The sequence below is a fragment of the Mirounga leonina genome, unplaced genomic scaffold, assembly GCF_011800145.1.
Source record: "Mirounga leonina isolate KUSES-001 unplaced genomic scaffold, KU_Mleo_1.0 Mir_154, whole genome shotgun sequence".
NCBI classification, from domain to species: Eukaryota; Metazoa; Chordata; class Mammalia; order Carnivora; family Phocidae; genus Mirounga; species Mirounga leonina.
This window is the reverse complement of record NW_023270389.1, coordinates 64,095,858-64,120,101: the sequence shown is the minus strand read 5'-3', so window position 1 is coordinate 64,120,101 and position 24,244 is coordinate 64,095,858. Positions and strand designations below refer to the sequence as shown.

At 45.0% G+C, this 24,244-nt stretch overlaps 1 protein-coding gene and 1 pseudogene across 3 annotated transcripts in view; both read left to right on the top strand.

Annotated features, from left to right (window-relative positions):
* SMYD3 (SET and MYND domain containing 3) overlaps positions 1-24,244 on the top strand; it is a 708,476-nt gene that overhangs the window by 487,358 nt on the left and 196,874 nt on the right. The window lies entirely within an intron of this gene.
* On the top strand, positions 23,029-23,187 carry LOC118014638 (annotated as a pseudogene).

Below are 24,244 nucleotides of genomic sequence, written 5' to 3'. Positions count from 1 at the left end.
CTCATGAATAAAATCTTTAAAAATATTTTTATTGTGGTAAAAACACTTAACATGAGCTCTCTTAGCAGATTAAGTCGTACAATGCATTATTATCTGACTGAGATTTTATATCCATTGATTAGCAAGTCCTCCTAGCCCCTGACACCCACCATTCCATTCTGTGCTTTTGTGAGTTTGACTATTCTAGATACATTGTGTAAACAGAATTGTGCCGTGTTTGTCCTTCTGTGACCGTCTTATTTTACTTGGCATAATGCCCTCAGGGTTCTTCCGTGCTGTTGACGTTGCAGATTTCCTTCTTTTTAAAGGCTGAAGAATATTCCATTGTACATACGTATCACATTCTTTTAATTCATTAATTCTTCTGTGGAAATTTAAATTGTTTCCACATTGTGGCTTCTGTGAGTAATGCCACAGTGAACATGGGAGCGCTAGTATCTCTTCAAGATCCTGATTTCAGTTGTTGTAGAAAAATACGCACACAGTAGAATCTTCCATTCTTTCTTTATCTCCCTTTCCTCCTCTGACTTTTCCATCCTTTTCCAGGACAGAGTGCTAAACTCCCCACAGTCTACAGAGACTGCTAAGGAGGCTGCCAACCCAAAGTGCTGGATTCATGAATCTGGTTTACTAAGAAGGGTCAGATTCCCTAGGGTATTTGCTTATTTACTTTGGTATTTGTTCCTACCAGTTTTTCTGTGTTTAATTCCCTTTTTTTTAACTTTAATGAGACTTTGGGCATTTATCTTGGTTTTCCCATCACAGTTTGGTTATTAAAATTAGTCCAGTCCAGGATAAACCTCCAGTTTTATCTCTGATTCAAACCTCTTTCTCCCCATCACAGACTGGACTTAAAAGTCCAGGAGTGTAGAGTAGAGAAGGTAAGTAGTCTTTTCCACACTTTGTGTTCCCTGTCATTACAGGCTCTGGTGTCTGTGCCGTGGTGGGCCGGGAGGAGGGTTCGGGACAGATGACGTTTTCCTTCATGAGGACGGTGCTGGTTGTCCTAGCTTCTCTGACATGCTGTCTGTGGCAGGTGTCTAAATGCCGACACTGGCCACGTGCCTATGTGGGTAACTTGGTGGGCCCCCTCTCTTTCTTCCCCCAACCATTGTGAAGGTGCTGGATGTGGAAGGCCTGGCCTTAGTTCCACTGGCCACTGCTGGGGTTAGGCAGTAATAGCAAGATGGCTACTTCTGTGGGGTCCACGTATCCCATGGGATGCCCGGGTATTCGTGACAGTTGGTGGCATATGGGCTCTGCCTCTTCCTCCTCAGCAACTCTCCCATCCCTTAGCCCCTGCTCAGACAGGCAGAGGTGAGGTCAGAGAATTCGCTGCTCAAATAGATCTAACTGGGGTACTGGCCTCAGACTCCCTTCTTGGAGGCCCCCCACAACATTGCCTTCTGGAAAGGAAAACCCCCATCCCGTCCCCCATGGAGTCACTTTTCATCTTGAACACAACCCTGCCACAAGACCAAAGACAAACACACCCTTCTAATTCGTGCTTTCCACAGACCTGGAAGGACAGTGTGGCCAGGAGAGATGATGGTAGAGTTCTGCTCCGGAACCTCGGGGGAGAGGATGTCTGGCAGCTTCTTTAGCAGGCTGTGTAGACTGTGGGCAGTTCAGCACTCTGTCCTCAGTGTGGGGCCTTAGCCTCAGCTCTGGACCAGGAGGGAGAGCCCATGGGTCCCAGGAAGGAAGGGGAAGGGGACAGACCTCGTGTTCTTTTGTTCTGGAATAGGAGAGAGTCATCCATCTCTTCTCCCCACCACACACCCCACTGCTTGTTTTCTCAGTGCTGGCTTTTTCTGTTCTTGAATTTCATGTTGTTCATTGCTTTGAGGTTCTAGGGTTTGCACACTCCTTTATTTTGTTCGTGCTCAGGTCATCAGTAGCCCTGCTGTGATGTGTTCATTGTGTTGCTGATGTTAAGTACAGTTAATGGAGTAGGGGGTCTGCGTGGAGGAGGGGGGGCCCCTTCACAGACACCTCCCTTCTGTGCTGTCTGTGCTCCACCTGGGTCCTCCGTGGGTGGGAAAGACAGCTGTTTTGTTACGTGAGACAGGCCAGTGTTTGGTACCTGCTGATTTAAGTGTTCCTTCATTCACGTCCCAGAAAGGCTGTAGGTGAACTCAGGCTACATACTTTTGGGATATCTTGGAAACAGACCTCATTGACTTCACCTGCTGTCCTTTGGCAATGACCCAACTTTATTAACAACCCCACCCCCCAACAGCAGAAACGAGCTCATTTTCCCTGGCTGTCCATCTCTTCTACTCACAGGAAATCCTCTCAGACTAAGTCAGAATTATGCATGGGTTGCTTATCACTTCCTGGTTTTCTCACACATTTTCTAAAAATGTGCAGAAAGGCAGATGTGCCAGAAGGACTTTTCACATTATCACCTAGGGTTTCCATCTGGGGGGTAGCAGGCTTTAGCTGCCCTTTGGTAGGACGGGGCACAGAGATGGGTCTACCTGAGCATTCCTGAGCTATCCCTCTTCACACTTGATATCTCCCCTTTCCTACTAACTTCCCCAACACACACTGCCCCACCACACACACACACACACACACACACTCACACTCACAATCCCTCTCCCTCCCTCCCTCTTCCTCTCCCCCCACCCCGTTATCCCGCCCCTCTCCCTTTCCCCACCCTTTCTGTTCAGTTATAAGGCAGAATGGCAAGGCTTGCTTTTCCTACAAAGTCTGTTTTTACCCTAACAACTTTAAATTTACCTCGAGGGACTATTGCATATAGTTAGATTTCTTTCAGCAAGCAGGGCCTGTTTGTGCTTTTAATGCAGACATCAAAAGCACAATCTTTATTTGTTAAATCAATCTTAAAACATTATTGTAGAAATGATTCCCAAATGTGCAGTCCTTTTTCCTCACGTTCCAGACATCTAGTTGTCTTTTGAGTGCATAAACCCTACTCACGACTTGGGAATAGCCGGGTTCTCAGTCACCGCATCTGCCATGGAGGCCAGCTGTGTGTGGAGACAGACTGAAGATGAACTTCCAATATCAAGAGGTGTGAGCCCTGACCTCTAACCAGGGCTCCCTCCTTATCACGGTTCTGGCAGAGACTCTGATGTCAAGGAAGACATCCGGTAGCGAGTGATGGTGAACCACAACCAACTGGAGCTTCAAAGAACTTGGCTCCCCGCCTCCCTTTTCTTACCTTGTTGGCAGTTTTCATGGGATTCGGTTTTCGAGAGGCTTCTGTAACAAGCAGATGCTTATGTTTTACTTGTATAATATCATTTTAAAGGTGCCTCTTGACATCCTTAAGCCATGGCTGTGTGGGCCAGTTGCAGAAAAGTGGACCTGGTGTCCAGGCCTTGAAGATGAGGACTGGCGCCCACCCAGGCAGACTGGCTAGTCCATGCTCTCATGCCCTCCAGCTTTAGCTTCATGACAGCCCCTCATGGTGACAGGTGACTGTCTCCATCTTGGATGGGCAAAGCAATGTCCAGAGAAGTGGTCCAAGGTCGGAAAGCTAGTTAGGTGAGAAACCAGGATTTAAATCCAGTTCCAAGGGTAGTCTTCTCCCCACCATATGTGATTAATCCCTGGTTACAAGCATTTGCTTTGCTGCTGGCTGCATTAAAGTTTATACTTCTCCTGAGTCTCAGGATGATGGGAATATCTTAGGCCTGCCACATTCTTGATGTGACCCTCCTCCCTTTATATGTTTTAATTGTTACCCTTTTTTTTTTTCTTTCTGGTAACATCTTTCATCCCACAGGTCTTTCTAGAGAACAGTGTATACTTCCCATTTTATGGGTTGGCCCCACCCCAGCTCAACACTGTGGTCCACGCTGTCTTATCCCAAACCCCACATCGCCCTTTGTGTGCGCATATAATCTCGGGCTCCCAAGGATAGAGTCTCCTGCATGAGGAAGCTGGATGAAAGCCTGGAAAGGTTATTTTGTTGAAATTCTTTCCTTGAAGTTCTTTTGGCAAAGGAGCCAGGCTGGAAATCATACCAGAACAGTTGTGTTTCATAGTTACAGTGTAATCGGGAGACTGTAATTCATGGCCATTAAATTGCTTCCTTTGAAGTATAAGAAAAACCAGAACAACTTTTATGGCCCTTTAACCCACAGGATTATAGTACACATGAATTAAAGTCAAGTATGTTATGAACTCTCCCAGGTACCAGGCTGGCAGGATTCCATCTTCTCCCTCATGCTCATTAATTGGTTGACTTTCAACTGAAAACGGGGTGGAAGCTATCAGAATCTTGGAAGGCTCTTTCTTCTCTCATCTTTGCAGTTTTGCAAAAATAGACCAGAGATGAGGGGTCTCCTTATGGCAGCCCGACTAAACATGAGAATTGTCCTTTCTCGGTTGGATCTCTTCAGGAAGGGGCGGCAGAAAAAGAAGGAATATATATGTCCCTGGTGCTTCCTACATGTCAGCACAGTGCTGGCCATTTTGCATCCCCGTGTTTGCTGAATCCTCACAGTCGGTCCTGCGAAGTCACTGGTAGCATTCCCATTGTACAGATGGCAATGAGACAGGCTCAGTAAATTAAGTCCATCCAAGGGCACTCGGTAGGGGGTAGTGGCTAAATTCCAGCTGAGATGTGAGCCAGAGCATATGCTTTGCACCCAGCCAACGGTGCCTCTTGGAACTCAGACCTGAGGCCACAGAAAAATCAAGAGCCCTATGACCTGGGTCCTGATGTCCCGAACATGATCAGCTACAGTAAATAACTGTTCTTTCGGGAATTTCATGGAAAAACTGTGGAGAAAGAAAAGCAACAAAACCATATATTAGTATTTAATGACTCTCTCTGTGAAGTATTTCTATCGTATATAATAAAAACGTGTCTTCTGCTGTCTAATTTTAAGAGATGCTTAAAATCGGTATCATTAGAAAATTAGGGAAAGTAGTAGTTCTATATTGCTAGAAAAAGTACATCTCCTAAAAGGCAATGGTTTTTTCATTAAAAATTTCATTGATAGCTGAGTTGATTTAAAAAGTGGTTGGGGCGGGAGCACCTGTGTGGCTCAGTTGGTTAAGCGTCTGACTCTTGGTTTCTGCTTGGGTCATGATGTCAGGGTTGTGAGATTGAGCCTGGTGTCGGGCTCCACGCTCAGTGCGGAGTCTGCTTGAGATTCTCTCTCCCTCCCCCCACTTGTGTGCGTGCGAGCGCTCTCTCTCTCTAATAAATAAATCTTTTTTAAAAAAGAAAATAAAGTGGTGGGGGGTGGTTCTCTCAGAATGTGGAATGTAGAATTATGCTCCACTTGTTCTGACAGGAGGCAACCCATAGGACATAAAAATTTTGGACTTACGTTGTACATAGTCCTTAGTAATAGATTTTGTCACCTGTATTTACTGCCTGGGCCATCTTCAATATGGACTTCCAACTTCTTATTCCTAGAGAATTCTGGTTAGGTCATTGCAAGTCCCACCATGCCACTAGATGGCGCTGTGGTAGCGTGGATCTGATGCTACCCCCCCCCCCCGCTACAATGGGTTTGAGAAGCGGGTGAGAACTTTGTGTTCTGTTGGGATCCCCCCAGAGCCTAAGGAAGTGTGAATTAGAGCCCATAGTATAACATTGTTTTTTCACACTTCTGGTTCTGTTCCATTTTTTTCTATGTGCCTGCACATCTTCACTTGCTGTTTCCTTGCCCCTTTACCGCCTTTCCCTCTCTTCCTAATACCTGCCCACCAGTCCTCTTTACCTATAACTTTCACTCCTCTCCCTTACTCTTCACACATGTTTTCTCTTTGATGGGTGGGTGCACAGCTCACTTACATGGTGCAGTGACAGCCCGAGACTGTCTCTGTGAGCCAGGCATGGGACCAACTATGGGGGCTACTTTGCAGGGAGATGATCATCTTGCCCTTCAGACTGGAATCTTTCCTCACTCCTGGCATGGTCTCTTTGTGGGCTTGTCTTGCTGCTTTTCCCTATCACGAATTTAGTACTTTCTCAAGAGTGATGGGTCTGGTTCTAGCAAATACAGTCAGAGGAAGGATAGGGACTCTGGCATGGATATCGAATGTGAGGGGTGTACCAAACATCTTGATCTTCTTGGGCATCATCCAGAAGCAGAGTTGAAAGGGAGCTGCCAGAGCCCCTGTCTAAATCCCTTATTTTGAAGTGGGGAAAGAAAGATCCAGAGGACCCCAATGTCTCCTGGTCAGTTTGGTGCTCTATTCTGAGTAGCTGGAAGCTCCAAAGAGGAAGAGTCTTGACAGACAAAGAGAGGAACCATCAGCCAATGTTATTTGATGGCCTGCAATTCTGAATCCTCAGAGGTGTGACCTGTGTCTGACTGTCATTTATAGTTCAAAAGAGGATCGTGAAAATCATTTCAACTATTTCAGTCTTCCCCATAAAGTGTTTGTCACTGTGGTGTGGGGTTATTATCATTCCCGTCTTCAAACCACAGCTTTGCAAAACCAGGGATCACATGATGGGAAATAGGCATGGTGCTTAGATTTTGGCAACGGTGTCTAAAGTCAAAACTCCCCATCTTTCAAACATGGTGAATTCCCCATGTCCTTTGGTTTCTAGAAGGAGGCTGGACACAGTCTTTATAGTACCCGGAGCAAGGAGAAACTTTGAAAACATCTGCACTCTCTAAGGTTGGAGATAGATTGGCAAGAGGAGGCGGTGCTCATGGGAATCAGACTTGTAGGTGGTCAAGCATGTTTGGACTCGCCTGGCATATTTTCTCTTCCGTGCAATTCATCTTCTATTGAAATAAGACTTCCTCACTCGTCAGAAGCCACACTTTCCAAGATGTCATTCACACTGACAAATTACAGTGAAGTTCAGGTGAAGAGTTGGAAGGCGGTGTTTGGAACTGACCTAAAATGACCCTGAATGTGGTTATGTCTGGTGGCTGTAGGAGGATCATTTATATTAACCTTGACCCTCACCTGCTTCAGAGGTGCAGGCCCACCAAAGGCCCCATTGCATAACATAAGACCTGGGTGAATAATGTAAACATGTTGTTTGTGGGTGGGCTTTCCCTTGCCACCACAGCACTTGAAAAATTAAGTCAAATCTTACTTAGATGAAACGAATCAGTCTCTATGTGACCTAGACATTCAGTCTGTGTAGAATACATTTTCAAAGAAATGTGATCTTTTTGTTTTCCAACACTACATCAGCCGAGAATGAATTTAACACATACTCACTGATATCATGTTATATTGAAGCATGTTCTCTGCCTTCCCGAATCCTACAATTTACTAGACAAGATTCATTCAATGAATAACCAATGATCAGCATAGGGCCTGTAGGCCTAGTATTTGAGCTGTCTTTTATCTTAATTAGTGAACACTCCTTGATGACTGTTTTGGCCATGCTGCAAAGTCATAATTGAAATGTGTGCCTGGTAGTGGTGGGGGGCAGATGGGGAGGGAGTGAGAAACAGGGATGAGTCCTTTGGACTCAGGCCTGGGTCCAAAGCAGGTTTTGGGGATCTAGAGAAGCGTCCTGTTCTTTTCAGTGTGGGGCCATGGTTGATGCTGTGGGATGTTCTAGAGAGAAATGGAAGGTGGGCGCCCCCTGCAGACCACAGCCCTATCTCTGGCTTCATATCCAGTTTCCTTTTCTTCTTCCAGGTTCTTTTTCCCCTTTCTCCTTTCTCTCCTCTCCTCTCCCCACCTCTTCTGGGAAGAAGAGCAAAGATCTGACACTTAGCAGGGCCTGCCGTGTGTCATCATCTGGCTGGCCCCAGGGTAGGAAACAGGGAGGGGCAGAAGCAACAAGGTAGCTGTTTGTGCCTATTTGTCCACAGTCTGGCAGGCACAGTGCCTTCATTGGAAAAACAAGCGCTGAGATTTATATATCTGATCATTATCGAGAATCTATTCTGAGGAATTAAGCAAGAGAAAATGTCTTCAGTCAACTATTATCACGCGGAAATGGGAGTCAAGAACACTCCTAGCTTCTCTCATTCGACTAGGATTTGAAACTCTAAGTGAACTAGCCAGCCTGTTGCCCGTGCCCAGCAGACAGACAGCCGATAAATGCTTGCCAAATGAATAAGCAGATAAAATAAGTGACAGAGCCAGGAATTTAAACCAAATTTTATAACCTCAAGTCTGGCGCTCTTTCTGCTTTATTCTTCATCTTCCTGAGGGGACTTGGGGAGCCCAAAACAGCAATGGTATCCTGTGCTTATTTACTCAACAGTTAATGTTTGATTTTGAAAGAAGAGTAATATAGCCGGGTCTCATTAGCCCTTATCTGTCTCTTTAACTTGAGTTAGCCAATAATTATTTGTACATCCCTATCCTTTTTTTTTTGGACTCACCTTTATGTCTTTTATACTGACAAGAAGAGGCTTAGTTGTTAAAATGAAGACTCTAGGTCCAGACTTTTTAGGTTTAAATTCAGGCTCTGTCACTTACGGGTTATATGACCTTGGGGAAGTTATTTAACTTTTAGGTGTCTCAGAATCATTAACTTTGAAATGGGCTAACAATAGACCCTATATCAAGGGATTATTGTGAGGATTATAAGAGTTAATATGTGGATAGCCCTTAAGAGAATTCCTGGTTTAGAATAAGTACTATGTCAATATAGTTAATTTAGCACTGTTGCGAATATTCCCACTTTCCTGTGTTTCTTCCAGCGTTGGAAATTAACTTTATGACAACAGAGTGTGCCATTAACACGGTCCCTTTTTTTTAAAAAAAAAAGTTTCTTTTTTCCCCCCAAGTTTTTGTTTAGATTCTAGTTAGTTAACATGTAGTGTAATATTGGTTTCAGGAGCAGAATTCAGTGATTCATCACTTAACGTACAACACCCAGTGCTCATCACAGCAGGTGCCATCCTTAATCCCCATCCCCCATCTAGCCCATCCCCCGCCCACCTCCCTCCATCACCCCTCAGTTTGTTCTCTATCATTAAGAATCTCTTATGGTTTGCTTCCCTCTCTTTTTTTTCCCCTTCCCCATGTTCATGTTTTGTTTCTTAAATTCCAGATATGAGTGAAATCATAGGGTATTTGTTTTTGACTGACTTGTTTTGCTTAGCATAATACCCTCTAGCTCCATCCATGTCATTTCAAATGGCAAAATTTCATTCTTTTTGATGGATGAGTAATATTCCATTGTGTATATGTACCACAACTTTTTTATCCATTCATCACTAGATGGACATTTGGGCTCTCTCCATAATTCGGCTATTATTGATAATGCTGCTATAAACATCAGGGTGCGTGTGCCCCTTCAAATCTGTATTTTTGTACCCTTTGGGTAAATACCTAGTAGTACAATTGCTGGGTCATAGGGTAGTTCTATTTTTAGCTTTTAAAAATATTTTTTGAGTAAGCTCTTTATATATTGTGTTTTTGTTTTTTTTTTTTTAATTTCCACATTGATTTCTCTGTTACGTTTTAGTTTCATGTTTGGTTGGTTATTTGTCTTTATTGTGGTAGAATATACATAACACAAAATTTACCATTTCAGGCATTTTTAAATATACAGTTCAGTGGCATTAATCACATTCACAATGTTGCACAACCATCACCACTATTTCCAAAACCTTCTTATCACCCCAAACAGAAACTGTACCCCATTAAGCAATAATCCCCCCATCCAACTCCCCCAGTCCCTGGTAATCTCTTATCTACTTTCTGTGTCTATAATTGGAGTATTCTCTTTATCCTTCTGTGTCTGGCTTCTGTCACTTAGCATACTGTCTTCAAGGTTCCTCCGTGGTGTAGCAGGTGTCAGAACTGCATTTCTTCTTGTGGCTAAATAAGAGCCCATTGTATGGAGGCACCACATTTGGTTTATCCATTCATCTGTCCACAGACACTTGGGGTGTTTCCACATTTTGGCTCTTGTGAATAGTGCTGCCATGAATATTGGCGTACATATATCTGTTTGAGTTTCTGCCTTTAATCCCTTCAGGTATATACCTAGAAGTGGGATTGCTGGGTCACATGGTGATTCTATGCTTAGTTCTCTGGGGCCCCAACCAACGGTTTTCCACAGCAGCTGTGCTATTTTCCATTCCCCTCAGCCATGCGGAAGGGTTCTGGTTGCTCACACCTTCACGAACATTTGGTATTTATTTTTGTGTTAATAGCCTTCCTAATGGGTAAGAGGTGGTAGCTCACTGTGGTCGTCACATAGTCTCTTGCTAGAATTACAGCTATTAAATACAGCAATTTATAATCAAAATTGAAGACCTCAAACTGTATATCAGACATGAGTCCTTAGGAAGGTCACTGACTTAGAATTATTTATTCAGCAAGAAGGGGGTCTTTTTTTTTTTAAAGATTTTATTTATTTATTTGTCAGAGAGAGAGATAGAGAGATCACAAGCAGGGGGAGCGGCAGGCAGAGGGGGAGGGAGAAGAAGGCTCCCCGCTGAGCAAGGAGCCCGATGTGGGACTTGATCCCAGGACAGTGGGATCATGACCTAAGCTGAAGGCAGACACTTAACCAGCTGAGCCACACGGGTGTCCCAGGAAGGGGGTCTTGATAAATGCATCAGGTTTCAAAACTCCGGGAGTTCAGAAAATGAAGTTTCCTGATACTTTTTATCCAGGGCTAATGATCTCCATGCCCTCCCAAAAGGCAGTTGAGAGGTGTGTGTGCGGGGGGTGTCACCTGCTCGGGGATGCTGGTGGGAAGACATCTCCTGGTCTTCTTTTCTTTCCCGAGGAGAGGCCAGCCGCCCAGCCTCAGGGGAGGCAGCCCATGACTGCACATTCTGGAATTCACTTGCTCACAGGTGTCTGCCGCCCTGGCCCCGGTTCAGCATAACGTTTTCCCTGGAGGAATGCCACCCTTAGGATTTCCTTGTCTACCAACTCTGTTATTGTCAAAGCTTTCAGCTTGGATCGGAGAGAGGTTGGTTTGTCTGGACATTGCCAGAAAAGTGCCTACGCATAACCTCCTGTCTGAGCGCCTGCCAAAGAAAGCTGTTATCTCTTCATGGCAGTTTGGGGCTTGAAGATGCACCAGATAGTGGCTGGTCCCGCTCCAGGCGGTTCTGCTCACTCTCTGACATGCAGGGCCCCCATCCTGACCCCTCACCTTTGTCCTTCCTCCTCTGTCCTCATGTACTCCCGGCTGCCTTGACTTGGCTCCTGCTTCCTGGGCGCTCTTGGGTGCTCTGCGGCCCTGGGGAAGGCCTGGGAACCAGGAATGTGGGCTGCCGTCCTTATTATGCCGTGCCGTTTGCAGAGCTGAGTGACCTGGCACGAGGCCCTCATTGCACAGCCTACGTCTCAGTTTTTCTCAGGGAAAATAATCCCTGCCGCTGATTCACAGCTCAGATTAAATGAGATTACATGAGATGGAAGTGCATTGCTAATCAGAATGTTAGCTGGTAACATCTATCAGAAGCTTCTTGAGGAGAAAGGCAGCCTTCTGTGGCTCACAGTGCAATGCGTGCTCAGACTAGAAGCTCGGTAACGTCCAGCTGAAAGAAAGAGGTTCACTCTGTGGTTTTCACAGGGAACTCAGTTCTCCAGGGACCCATCCCCCAGTGACATTCCCAGTCACCTTTGATTAACGCTCGGGTGACTCAGTTGCTCTGAGAGGTCTTTTAACAAATCAGTCTTTCTCTTTCTTTTCCTTTTGCTTTGCCTTTTCAAGGGGACTTCCCCTATTTGGCATCCTTAAATAACTTCATTAAGCATCTCATGGTGTAGGGCCAGAATGTCAGTTCTTTGATTAAGACCATTACCTGAAGTGAGTTCAGAGGCTCTAGGAGAGCCAGAGCTGATGGTGATGCACCCGAGGAAAATCACTCCCTCTGCACATCCCCCCAAAACAGTCGCCGTGGCATTCTGCACCAGCTGATGCAGGCTCGGTACCAGTTCATAAATCAGAACTTTTCTGGAATGTAGGTCATGTTAGCGCTACAGTACGTGGGGCAGCATCCTTCATCCAAAGCACAGACATATCTTGCTGAACAATAAGAAGGAGCTGGAGGAAGTTTAAGTCCAGGGCTGATAAATTGCTCTTTCCTCTCCATGCGGCCTCCCTCCTGCGGGCTTTGAGCTTTTGGTGTCTGTAGAAGTGTCTCCAGTTTGGATGGGGACCCTGGAAAGCCAGCCGGCCCTTGATTTGGTTGGGCTCTTGAATCCTGCCCTTGGCTGTGTCTGTGGAAGCCACCTCTACTTTATATTTCCTACTTGGAGGAAGAGGTCTTGTGTCTTGTGACTGTTCACGTTTGTCAGATACCTACTGAATTCCTACAGTGTCTGGAACTCTTCTAGACTCTGGAACTCTGCATTAGGTAACCAGAGAGACACAGGCCCAGCCCTCACGGGTTTATCTGTTTCATCCTCAAGTGGTTAGCTCACAGTGTTTAAAGTCACACCCATATCATGAATTGTATTCTGTGCAAACACGTTAATTTTGCATAGAGAAAAGGTTCATTCATCCCAACATACTACACCCCTGATCCTGGCCAACGAGCTGGCAGGTGTGTGCTGTTGATTGCAAGAGTCTGGGGAAGTTGGGAGCTGCTCTGGACGCTGTCACCGTCAACCAACAGGTTTTCATTGAACGTCCTTTATGTGCCCAGCAGTGGAGAGAAAATCATTTCAGAACATGCCTGCCAATGCTTTTTTTCTTTTTTTTTTAAGTTTTTATTTATTTGAGAGAGAGAGAGAGAGCATAAGCAGGGGGAGTGGCAGAGGCAGAGGGAGAAGCAGGCTCCCCGCTGAGCAGAGCCAGATGCGAGACTCGATCCCAGGACCCTGGGATCGTGACCTGAGCCAAAGGCAGACGCTTAACCAACTGAGCCACCCAGGCGCCCCTGCCAATTCTCTTTTCATTAGAGCACCACAATGTGTGTCAGAGGAGATTGCTTTTATATATATAAGTATATTTGTATATATGTTTGTAGAGTAAAACAAGAAAAGTTATTAAACATTTATTACATTGGATGTTGTTAACTGCTGGAAAGCTATTAGGTATTGGAAGATTAGAAATGGTAATGAGTATAAATCTTAGACCAAAAACTGCGGTGTGCAAGAAATCACATTTAAAATCTTTTCTGTGAAGTTGTCCAATCTGCGGCAGATGCCTCTTTGCACTAGAGTGGTGGAAAACCCCCCCTCCCTCTCAAGTGTCTGGGGTCCTCCCCCGAACCAAGCTGTTAGGGGCTCGGGTCTCTCAGCCCACCCTCCCTGCAGGCCCGGGGGCTTGTGGACACTTCCCTGCCACACGCAGGACTTGGGAGTCTGTGAAGGTGTGCGGGGCTCTGCTCACCATCCCCTCCTCCTGGGGAAGCTGGGCTGCCAGGCCCCTGCTCACCTAGACCTTCAGGCCTCCCTGAGCCCCCGACTCCCTCCCCGGAGGCACTGGGCAAGTGTACCCCGTGGGAACAAAAGGAGGAGGCAATGCTCTGAGTACAGAAGAATGTCTCAAAATACCACCCAGCCCCGCAGCCCTTAATTGTGTAATCTGGAAAGACTTATCAAGCATGGCTGGATCCCACGAGTGTGTTACTGCTCTCTCCTTTGTTAGGTGCACAAACCAGCTCAGGTGAAATCCTTGCCATCTGAGTGGCAGTCGTATGGATGGTACACGAATCCGTGATAGATTCGGGGCTGCACCTCATCTTTACCCCCTTGCGTTGGTCTCTCTGCTGCCATGTGCCCCTCAGCTGCTCCTGAGGCTTGTGAAGCCCCCTCCGACGGGCAGTATTAACAAGCACGGCAGTGTGTTTAGAAAGTGGGCATTAGGAGCATCCAGGCGAATCGTGTGTTTTGCTCTATTTATTTATTTGTAGTTTTAAAGAATTTTTTTTTTGGAAGATTAGCTTTTTACCTGTGTCCCTTTGACAGTATCTTTTGTTTTTTTTAATTTCTGTCTTTACTTTCTGTCACTGCACACCTCCTGGTTTTGTGGTTGGGCCTGTGGATCGGGGGCAGTGATGGGTGAATGAAAACAACATGTGTTCCTGACGAAGGGCACAATACCTCACTTCATGACTAGGGCCTTTCCTGTTTCTGAAACGAGGCCAAAAATGCCTCAGGGAAGTATAACTCTGGCCCCAAACAGGAGGAGAGATGACTGTGGTGGTGAGGGGGCCTGGCCTGGGGGCTCCTGGTGCCAAGATGTCTCTGGGGAGCGTGCACACCAGAGGACCAGGTCAGGGGAAAGAACGTTCCTCCAAACGGCTGATCTTGAGCGAGAGTACCCTTTCCATCCCCCCTCTTGTCGGCCAGCACGTCCAAATGCGTAGTTTCATAAGAAACCCCAAGTGCCGGGTGCCCGTCCGTCGTTGAGCACCTTTACCCCAGAGTGCCAGTCCCCGTCCGCTGACTCTGCTGCCTTCAATTTGTTGGACCAAACTCTGATCTTGAAACACACAGGAGACATCTGGGGAGGGTGTAAATAATGATAATCACAGAGTAGTCCCTAAAGTATAGGCTAGGAAGCACTTAATGGCGTGGGCAGATTTTCCCTGGGTTTAGGATCGGACTGCAATTTCCACTTTAAAATTGCTACTTATGTGACTTGGAGTATAAGCATAAAGGAAGCTATTCTAACATTTTATGTTTTTGAGGGGAAGGAGCGGCCAGGAGAAGCTGAGAGAACAATAAGGGACCAACCAGAATGGGCAAAACCCTTTGGATTCCTTTCTGCACTTTAGAATTTAAAACTCTTTTCGGGGCACCTGGCTGGCTCAGTTGGTAGAGCGTGCTACTCTTGATCTCAGGCTTGTGAGTTCAAGCCCCACGTTGGGGCTCAAATAAATAAATAAAAATAGAATTAAACTACTTTCTAAGCAGCTACAGTGATTAGATGTATGGGGCTTTTCATTCTGCTTGGCTTCCCTTGTTGAGATGTTTTGGAAGAACGTGGTGTTATGGCCAGCCTCCAACATGGCCACCAGTGTTTCCCGCCTCCAGATACTCAAATCCAGGGATATCCTCTCCCACCTTGGGCCAGAGTTGGTCTGTGTGACCAATAGACTATGGCAGAAATGATGGCCTGCCATTTCTGAAATAAGATTATAATGGGGCATTGGCTTCTGTTGTCAGTCGTTCTCTTTCTTGGGTCACTTACTTGGAGGGAAGCTGCCCGCCTTTTCATAGTGGCCCTATGGAGAAGCCCACATGGTGGGCCACTGAGCCTCTGGCAGACAGCCAGTGAGAACCTGAGGTGTGCCAGAAACCCCATGAGTGAGCTTGGGAATGCCTCCTCCAGCCTTTGTCCAGCCTTGAATTGGCTGCGGTCCCTGCTGACAGCTTCACTGCAACCTCGTGAAACACTCTGAGCCAGTGGCTAAGCCACTCCCAGACTCCTGAGCCCCAAAACTGGGTGAAATAATGTCTGTTGCTTTAAGCAACAAGTGTTTTATTAGCGATAGGTGATAAATACACATGGCTTAGCTCTTAATCTATACATCTGTCTATAATGATATAATTTTTAAGCTGTGATTCTACTCCTATTTTCTATTTTAGCATTGATGAACTAAGATGTGAAGAATTTATTTCTATGCTTGCCCTAGCTCATAGATTGCAAGCATCTTGAAGGTAGCCCTTTGTCAGGACTTGCCACAGTGCCAGGCCCATGGAAGGGGCTCTGTAATTATGTGTTGAGTTAATGAATAAATGCATTTTATTTAAAGAAAAGAAGAGAAGGTGTTTTAGTTAAAGGGAGGCATCTACCTATTCAGGTCTGTTTTGTGAATATGAAAGGGATGTTTGAGATTCATACTGGAGTAGTTACCTGAATTTTCCTCTTCTTTGGATCCTTGTTAAATTCAAATAGTGTTTTCTTTTTCCTAACTTGACCTCAACTTATGACCATGCTCTATTATCATGCTTCACGTTTGATAAACCTAAACCTAAGGGTTTCTTTGAAACAGCCCCACTCAATTTGGAAAGAGGCTGCTCTGGATCCCAAAGAGTTAGCAGTCACCTGTATGGGAAAGTCAGTGTATTAGTGTTCTATTACTGTCATAACAAATTGTCACAAACTCAGTGGCTCTAAGAACCACACATTGATTATCTTATGGTTCTGTAGGTCTGAAGTTCAACACAAGTCCCACTGGGTTATAACAAGCAAGGTATTGACATGGCTGCATTTCTTTCTGGAAACTCTAGGGTGAGAATCTGCTTCCAGCTTCTAAAGGCCACTCTCCCTCCTTGGTTTATGGCCCCATTCCTCCAGACCAAGGTGATCCTTATTAGGGGGGACTTTGAATTGTGGGGTATCTCCTAGTTCCTGAGAATGTGATTGAGTGTTGAAATGTGAGCACATCGACTCCAGTTTATGGTGTGTATTTCCTTCCCTTGGAGGAAGGTTTCATATGAAACCATGGCAGATCCAGACATTTTATGCGAGGTCCAGATTTAGGACCGGGGAATCAGCACTAGGGCAGAGTTCCTCTGTCTTAACCACTTTCCTCATTTGAGAAAAAAAAAAAAAAAGGGAAATACAACAAACATAGGAGAAAAACCTCCCAACATAGGTAATATAGGATGATGTTAGAATTTAGTGTTGTGATGTATGACAGAAGAGGAGAAGGTGTCCTTACATCTTTTCAGAGATCACTGAAGATAACTTATGGTAGGGTATCAAGAGGACCTGAGTTTTCTACCTTGATTGCACAAGTTAAGATCTGAGTAGTTTAATACAGTTGGAAAAGACTGTAAACCACCTACATCATCACAAACCCTATCACACCTGAATTGAACTTGGAGAGAAAGAAAAAAACCACTTGTAATTGGAGATCAACCATGCAAGATAGAGAATAGGTTTCTCCCTGATTCTTTCAAGGCAGAAGGCAAGACTCCAGGAACGTGTGGCAGTGTTATGGTCACCCCGTGTATCCTGCTAACCAGTTGTCTGGTATTTAATGAATCAAGGGAAGTTTACTACATGTCTGCTGCATGTCCAGCCCCACATTAGGCATTGGATATGCACAATCAGGGAGATTTGTGCTATTGGCTACACAGGGTGTCACAGCCTACGTGGAAAGGGAGGTAAGCATGAGAAAAATTCACAGTGAAATGAGGGAGAAAAGAAGGACAGTAAGTGTTTGTGGGAAGACTGATTAACTGCTTCCTCTGAAAAGACCTTGCAGCAATGGTGGGCACTTAAGTTGGGCTCTGAAAGATGAGGAGGATTTTTAGGAGGAGAAGGAGGGCAGGGCATTCCAGTCTGAAGAACCCCGTCACTGTAAGTGTTGTGAATCTTACCACAGGTACTGACTGTAATAGTCTAAGTCACCGAATCCGGGGGCGCCTGGGTGGCTCAGTCGGTTGGGCATCTGACTCTTGGTTTCAGCTCAGATCATGATCTCAGGGTTGTGAGATCAAGCCCCAAGTCTGGGCTCTGCGCTCAATTGGAGTTTGCTTGAGGATTCTCTTTCTCTCTCCCTCTGCCCCTCCTCTCACTCATGCTCTCTCTCTCTCAAATAAATAAATCTTAAAAAAAAAAAGATGTCGCAGAATCTGACTTAGACATGGGCTAAGTGGTCATGTCTCACTTCTGCCATCCAGGCAATTCTGTATACGTGAGAATGTTTTCAGTCTATGTAATAGAAAAACCACCTCAAACCAGTTTAAATTAGAAAATAAAGGGAATTTATTGGTGCCCAGATCTCAAAAACATAGAATTGGGTCAAGCTTCAGATACAGTTTGATAAAGGCATTTGGTAGCAAAATGGTTGCCAAGTGTCAGGTTGACATATCCCACCATCTGGAAGAGGAGCTACTCCCCTCTCCCTCCAACTCTCAAACACAAGTCTCAGGGTTCATTCTCTTTGACCGAATTTAGGGCACATACCCAGCCGTTCTTCCAAACCAGTCTCTGTGGCCAGAGGAGCACCCGTTGCTGGTTGGTTGAGGCCCTGGTGGGTTTAGGCTCTGGTTACTGCCAGGCCTGGGGTGAGGGAGCCAGGTGGAGGCTGATGAGATCAGGCCAGTCAGGGTACATCGCTAAATTGGGGCTTGAGGTGGGTTCCCTCGTATCACAGGCCACTTTCGGGAGTGGTGGGGGTGGGGGTGGGAGTGGGGGAATGGGTGCTGCCAGTGGCAGCCCACACTGTACACTCACCAAGGCCCACTGCAAAAGCCTGGCTGCGTGGTTGATTTCAGGTGGGCAGGGATCACTTGCTCAGAGAGTGATGGGGTTGTGGCTGCTGAGCACCTACCTCATACCAACCACAGTGTTTGGAGTTTTACCTAATTGCATCTGGTCCTTAATTTAAATTTAAAAAAAATTTTTTAATTTAAATTAATTTAGTTAGCATACAGTGTATTATCAGTTTCAGGGGTAGAATTGAGTGATTCATCAGTTGCCTATAACGTCCAGTGCTTATTACATCAAGTGCCTTCCATAATGTCCATCATCCAGTTACCCCAGTCCCCTACCCCCTTCCCTCCAGCAGCCCTCAGTTTGTTTCCTAGAGTCAAGAGTCTCTTATAGTTTGTCTCCCTCTCTTTTTATCTTATTTTATTTTTCCTTCCCTTCCCCTATGTTCATCTGTTTTGTTTCTTAAATTCCACATATGAGTGAAATCATAGGGCATTTGTCTTTCTTTGACTGACTTATTTTGCTTAACATAATACCCTCTAGTTCCATCCACATCATCGCAAATGGCAAGATTTCATTGTTTCTGATGGTTGAGTAATAGTCCATTGTATATATACACACCACATCTTCTTTATCCATTTATCTGTCAGTGGACAGCTGGGCTTTTTCCATAGTTTGGCTATTGTGGACATTGCTGCTATAAAATTGGGGTGCAGGTGCTCCTTTGAATCACTGTTTTTGTACCCTTTTAATAAATACTGAGTAGTGCAATTGCTGGGTCATAGAGTAGTTCTGTTTTTAACTTTTTGAGGAGCTTCCATACAGTTTTCCAGAGTGGCTTCACCAGCTTGCATTCCCACCAACAGTGTAAGAGGATTCTCCTTTCTCCACATCCTCACCAACATTTGTTGTTCCCTGTCTTGTTAATTTTAGCCATTCTGACTGGTGTAAGGTGGTATCTCATTGTGGTTTTGAGTTGTATTTCCCTGATGCCAAGTGACGTTGAGCATTTTTTCATAAGTCTGTTGGCCATTTGTAGGTCTTCTTTGGAGAAGTGTCTGTTCATGTTTTTTGCCCATCTCTTGACGGGATATTTTGGTTTTGGGGTGTTGAGTTCAATAAGTTCTTTAGAAGATCTTGGATACTAGCCCTTTATCTGATACGTCATTTGCAAATATCTTCTTCCATTCCGTAGGTTGCCTTTTAGTTTCATTGACCATTTCCTTTGCTATGCAGAAGCTTTTTATCCTGATGAGGTCCCAATAGTTCATTTTTGCTTTTGTTTCCCTTGCCTCTGGAGACATGTCTAACAAGAAGTTGCTATGGCCGAGGTCAAAGAGGTTTCTGCCTGTGTTCTCCTCTGGGATCTTGATGGATTCCTGTCTCACATTTAGGTCTTTCATCCATTTTGAATTTATTTTTGTGTATGGTGTAAGAAAGTGGTTAATGACAGTTTTTTGAGGGAAGTAATCTTCCATCATTTCCAGTGGAGAAAACTGAGACCAGAGAGAAAATGACTTGACCAAGGCTGCCTGCCTAGGAAATGGCCAAACGAGGACTGGAACCAACAACCACTATTTCCAGGGATTGAGCTCTGTTCCAGTACAGCTGTGACCATATTTGGGAACTTCTGATTGTTAGGTCTGGGGGCTGTGTGTGTGTGTGTGTGTGTGTGTGTGTGTCTGGAGCGGTGGTTCTCAGGCCCAGGAGAGCATTGGAGTTCTGAGGGAGACCATTATAAAAATATAGTTTCCTGGTCTCTATGCCAGTTCAATTGAATCAGAATCTGGTTGTGGGACCTTGGAAATTGTTTGTTTTGTTTTGTTTTGTGTTTTTGTTTCTTTTTAGGTAGAGGCTCCTCGCCCAGTGTTCAGTATGGGGCTTGAACTCACGATCCTGAGATCAAGACCTGAGCTGAGATCAAGAGTTGGTCGCTTAACTGACTGAGCCATCCAGGCACCCCAGAAATTATATTGTTTTTCAAAAAGCTCCAGAGTTGATTCTCTAGCACAAATGGCTTTGGTAACCCCTACTCTAGAATATAGCCAATCTCTTCTCTCTCAAGAGCTGGGGCTTCGGAATCAGAAGAGTTCAACTCCCCTTTCCATGTTTCTAAGTCCTGTACCTTGGGCAAGTTTCTTAATAACTCCTTTGTTTTCTCCTTTGTAACCTGGGAATAATAACGCAACCTCTAGACAATGGGGTATTGTGAGGAATAGGTGAAGACCACGCACGTGGTGCTCTCAGCATGATGCGGGCACACAGAAGGGATTCAGAGGGTATCCCTTGTTACTAATAATCGTTAAACTTCCCTGCTTCCTTCAGTTCTTTTTAAGAGTGTGTTTTCTATGTCTGTGTCTTTTTGCCCCTGTGTGATTCCCCTCCACTTTCTAGAAGGGTGGTGTCTGGGAGGGTGTACCTCAGCACAAAACTCTAGACATCTGACCACGTCAGTGAACAATAGGACCATGATTTCCTGAGGCCTGAGTGCAAGGATTCTCTGCATGCAAATGTTCTCTGGTATTGAATCTTGGAATTTCCCATCTTTGTTTAAGTTCTTTTCTCTTGGGAAATTTATCAGTGATGATTACAGGAACATCTGGATTCTTCAAGATTTTTTTGGACGTTCTTCAACTTGGTCTCAGGCCTAAGCTGTGTTTGGAGGCATGGATGGATGTAAGAGTTGGTTTCATCATAAAAGTGGGTTGTTTCCAAGACTGCTGTGATCTCTTTTATCTAGTACAGATCTGTCAGCATTTTCCTATCCAGCTACAAGCGATGACTAATTTGAAATGGGATAGGTGGACCTTCCAGCTTGCTGCACACATGCAGTGACATTTACAGAAAATGCAAGTATGTTCATTTAGTTCTATTCATTTTTGTTTCTTGAGCCCCAAATACATGTTTATTTGCTGTGCCCATCGGAACTAGTTTTCTTTAAAATATCTGTAAGGTTGGGGCGCCTTGGTGGCCCAGTCAGTTAAGCATCCTGACTGAGCCACCCAGGCGCTCCTCTTCAAAAAAAATTTTAGCAGACTCCTAAGCATCCCCAAATCTAATGTCTGTGTCTCCTCGCATTCCTGGAAGAGGTGACGTGAACAAGAGATTTAACATGTTCTAATTGAAGTGAAATAAATCTATGACATTGACTGTCTAAAATTTAGTATTTCAGGTGACCTTGAAATGTGTGTGTTCCCTTGTTCAGAGTCACCGATAATGTTATCTAAAAATTCTTTTTAGTAGGGCTCATATTTTGAGCCAGGTATTGTCAGCATGAGAGATTCAAAGACTTACTTCTGAGAACCTTCCAGTCTAGTGTAGTGATAGGCTTGCGAACAGATTATTTCTTTCAAGAGGGCAAGTTCCCAGTAGAGTGGGAGCAGGAGAGGGACCTAAATCCAAGAGGACTGGGGAAGGTTTTGTAAAGAAGAGCATACTGGCGCAAGGGTTTTATAGAGAAACAGTTTTCCAGGCAGAGGGAATAGGATATACAGAAGTTTTTAGATGTGAGAGAATGTGACATGTCACATGGCAATGCTAGAGCTTAAAATATGAGAAGGGGGTGACTAGAAATGAGGTCAGAGAGATAGGAAGGATGCAAACATTGAAAGCTCTGAGTGCCTTGCAGAAGATGTAGAAACTATTTCAGTGGTAATGGGAGCCACTGAGCAATTTCTTGCATAGAGGATTAGCAGGTGTGATTCAAAGATCCCAGTCTGTGCAATGTGGAGATTAGGTAGAGAGAGCTAGAAGTCAGGACGCCTGAATGGTGTGGCCATCTCACCTGTCCAGATGAGATGATGTTGACCGAAGTTGGGGCAGAGGTCACAGAGATGGGAACAAAGGGACAGATTTGAGATATACTTAGTAGGTGGATTGGACAGACTTGGGATATGATTGAGCATGAGACATGAAGACATGTTTGTCCTTAAGGACTGCTTTGCATGACTGAGTAATTGGGAGGGCATTAAGATAAAGGAGGGAGAACAGGAATTTGGTAGAAGGTAATGGGTTCACTTTTAGGCATTGATGTCTTTGAGGTGCCTTTTGGACAAATAGAAGGAATTGTCTAACTGATGACTGTTATATGAATTTGAAGTTTAAGAGAGAGGTCTAGACTTGAGAGTCATCAGGATGTCGATGTGAGTTAGAGATACAGGTATAGATGAGCATTCTCAGGCAAAATATGTACAGTGGGGGCACCTGGGTGGCACAGTGGGTTAAGCATCCGACGGGATTTCGGATCAGATCATGGTCTTGGGTTCCCGGGATCAAGCCCTGCATTGGGCTCCACTCTCAGCAGGGAGTCTGCTTGTCCCTCTCCCTCTGTTTCTTCCCCTGCTTGCACACGCACGCGCCCTCTCTCTCTAAAATAAATAAATAAATCTTTTTAAAAAAGTATACAGTGAAAAGAAAAGGGCCAAGGACAGGGCCTGAAGGACTATCAACCTTAAGGGGATGGTGAAAGCGGACACTTCTAAAAAGGAGACCAAAAAGGGATGGGGGTGTGGGGGCGGTGAGGTGATAGGAGACCCAGGATGGAGAGATGTTACAAGACCCAGAGGAGGAGGGAATGCCACTTGGACAGGTGAGCAATGCCAGATAGAGCAGACTGTGTAAGGTAGATACTTGAGTATCCATTGACTTGCAAACTCCAGTTGATGAAGGACCTGGCAGGTGTGTGTTTGGTGGGCTTGACAGAGAGCAGATGTCAGGTTGCAGAGCAGGAAGGAGTAAGTCGGAAGGAAGAAGGTGGTGTATGGAGAACATTCCTTTAAGCATTTGAATACATAAAGAAGAGAGAGATATACTATGCCCATTCCTGATGAGGTCAAAGGAGATTTTTGCTTGTGTTTTAAGATGAGAGAAATTTGAACATGTTTATATGCTTAGGACAAGAAGCAGCCTGGAGGGAGAGGCTCAGGAATCTGGGATGAAAGGGCAAAATCAGTGTAGCAGTTCTTAGGATCGTGTTTCTCAATGCTTGGTCTGGAACCAACAGTATCAGCTTTGCGCAGTGGCAGTATTGTAGCCAATGAGGTTTATCCGAGGCGTGATTATTGCTAATTGGAACCAACAGTATCAACGTCACCTGGAAATTTGTTAGAAAAGTAAATTATCAATACCCACATCAGATCTCCTGAGTCAGAAACTCTGGGTTTGGGCCAGGGTGGGTTTAAGAAGCCCTCCAGGTGATTCTGATGCACACTCCCAGTTTGAGAAGTCCTGTCCTCGAGGGATAGGAGGGGTGGGATCCAGAGCCCAGGTGGTACACACACCTTGCCCGGGAAGGGAGGGTGCTCCTGCAAGGGCACAGGTACAAATAAACTCATGGTGTGTTTTTGTGAAGCTGGGGGAGTTTGCTCCCGATTGCATAATTTTTCTTGTAGAAACAGGAAGCAGCTTTGTCTACTGAAAGATCCTGGGGTAAGAGTAGGGTTGATTAAGTCCATTCAAATGCATACACATTTAGGTTTTGGAAATAGTGCCTCCCGGTTGAACTAGAATGTGAGTAGTTTTAAGCTGAAATATACCTTATTCTTTCTCTCATCCTGTTCCTTATTTCTTTTGGCCCTTCTCACCAGCAGCAAAATATCTTACTTACTGGTTCCTGATCCCTTCGAACCAAAACTATCCCATCATACTATGTATTTGGAGACTCAGTCTTTAGATGTTTGGGACTTTGTGTTTGTTTGTGGTTTCAATGGTGCTTTTATATCATTTCCTTAAATCATTGGAAACTTTGGAGAGATGGCTGAAATCACATCATCAAGAAGCAGAACAAAGAAGAGAATTGAAGCAGGGATCCATCATACCAATCGGAGAGACTTACGGATGTTCGATTTTATTAACACTCCCACACAGGTTTGAAACAAACAAGGGAAGATCAGCACAGCTCGTTTAAGAAGAAAAGTCAAACCGTGTAAAAATCTGCTGTGGGCATCTGGTCAGGACTCCCAAGAGCCCATAGAGCCTGGACTTTTGATCTCCTCAGATGGGTTTCTTAGCTGGTCATGAAAAGTGGTTGTCATTTCATTGTAGGATTTCAGTCTTGTGAAGGAGTTTGACAGAGAAGCAGCATTTTGGCCTGTGTGGTTCTCCTAGAAAAGCAACGAGTCTCTGTAATTAGCCATTAACTTTCTTTCCCTATTTTGTTTCCTTTTGATGAAAGTGCATTTATATTAATTCTAATAGAGGCACACCATCCCCCAAGGGCGGATG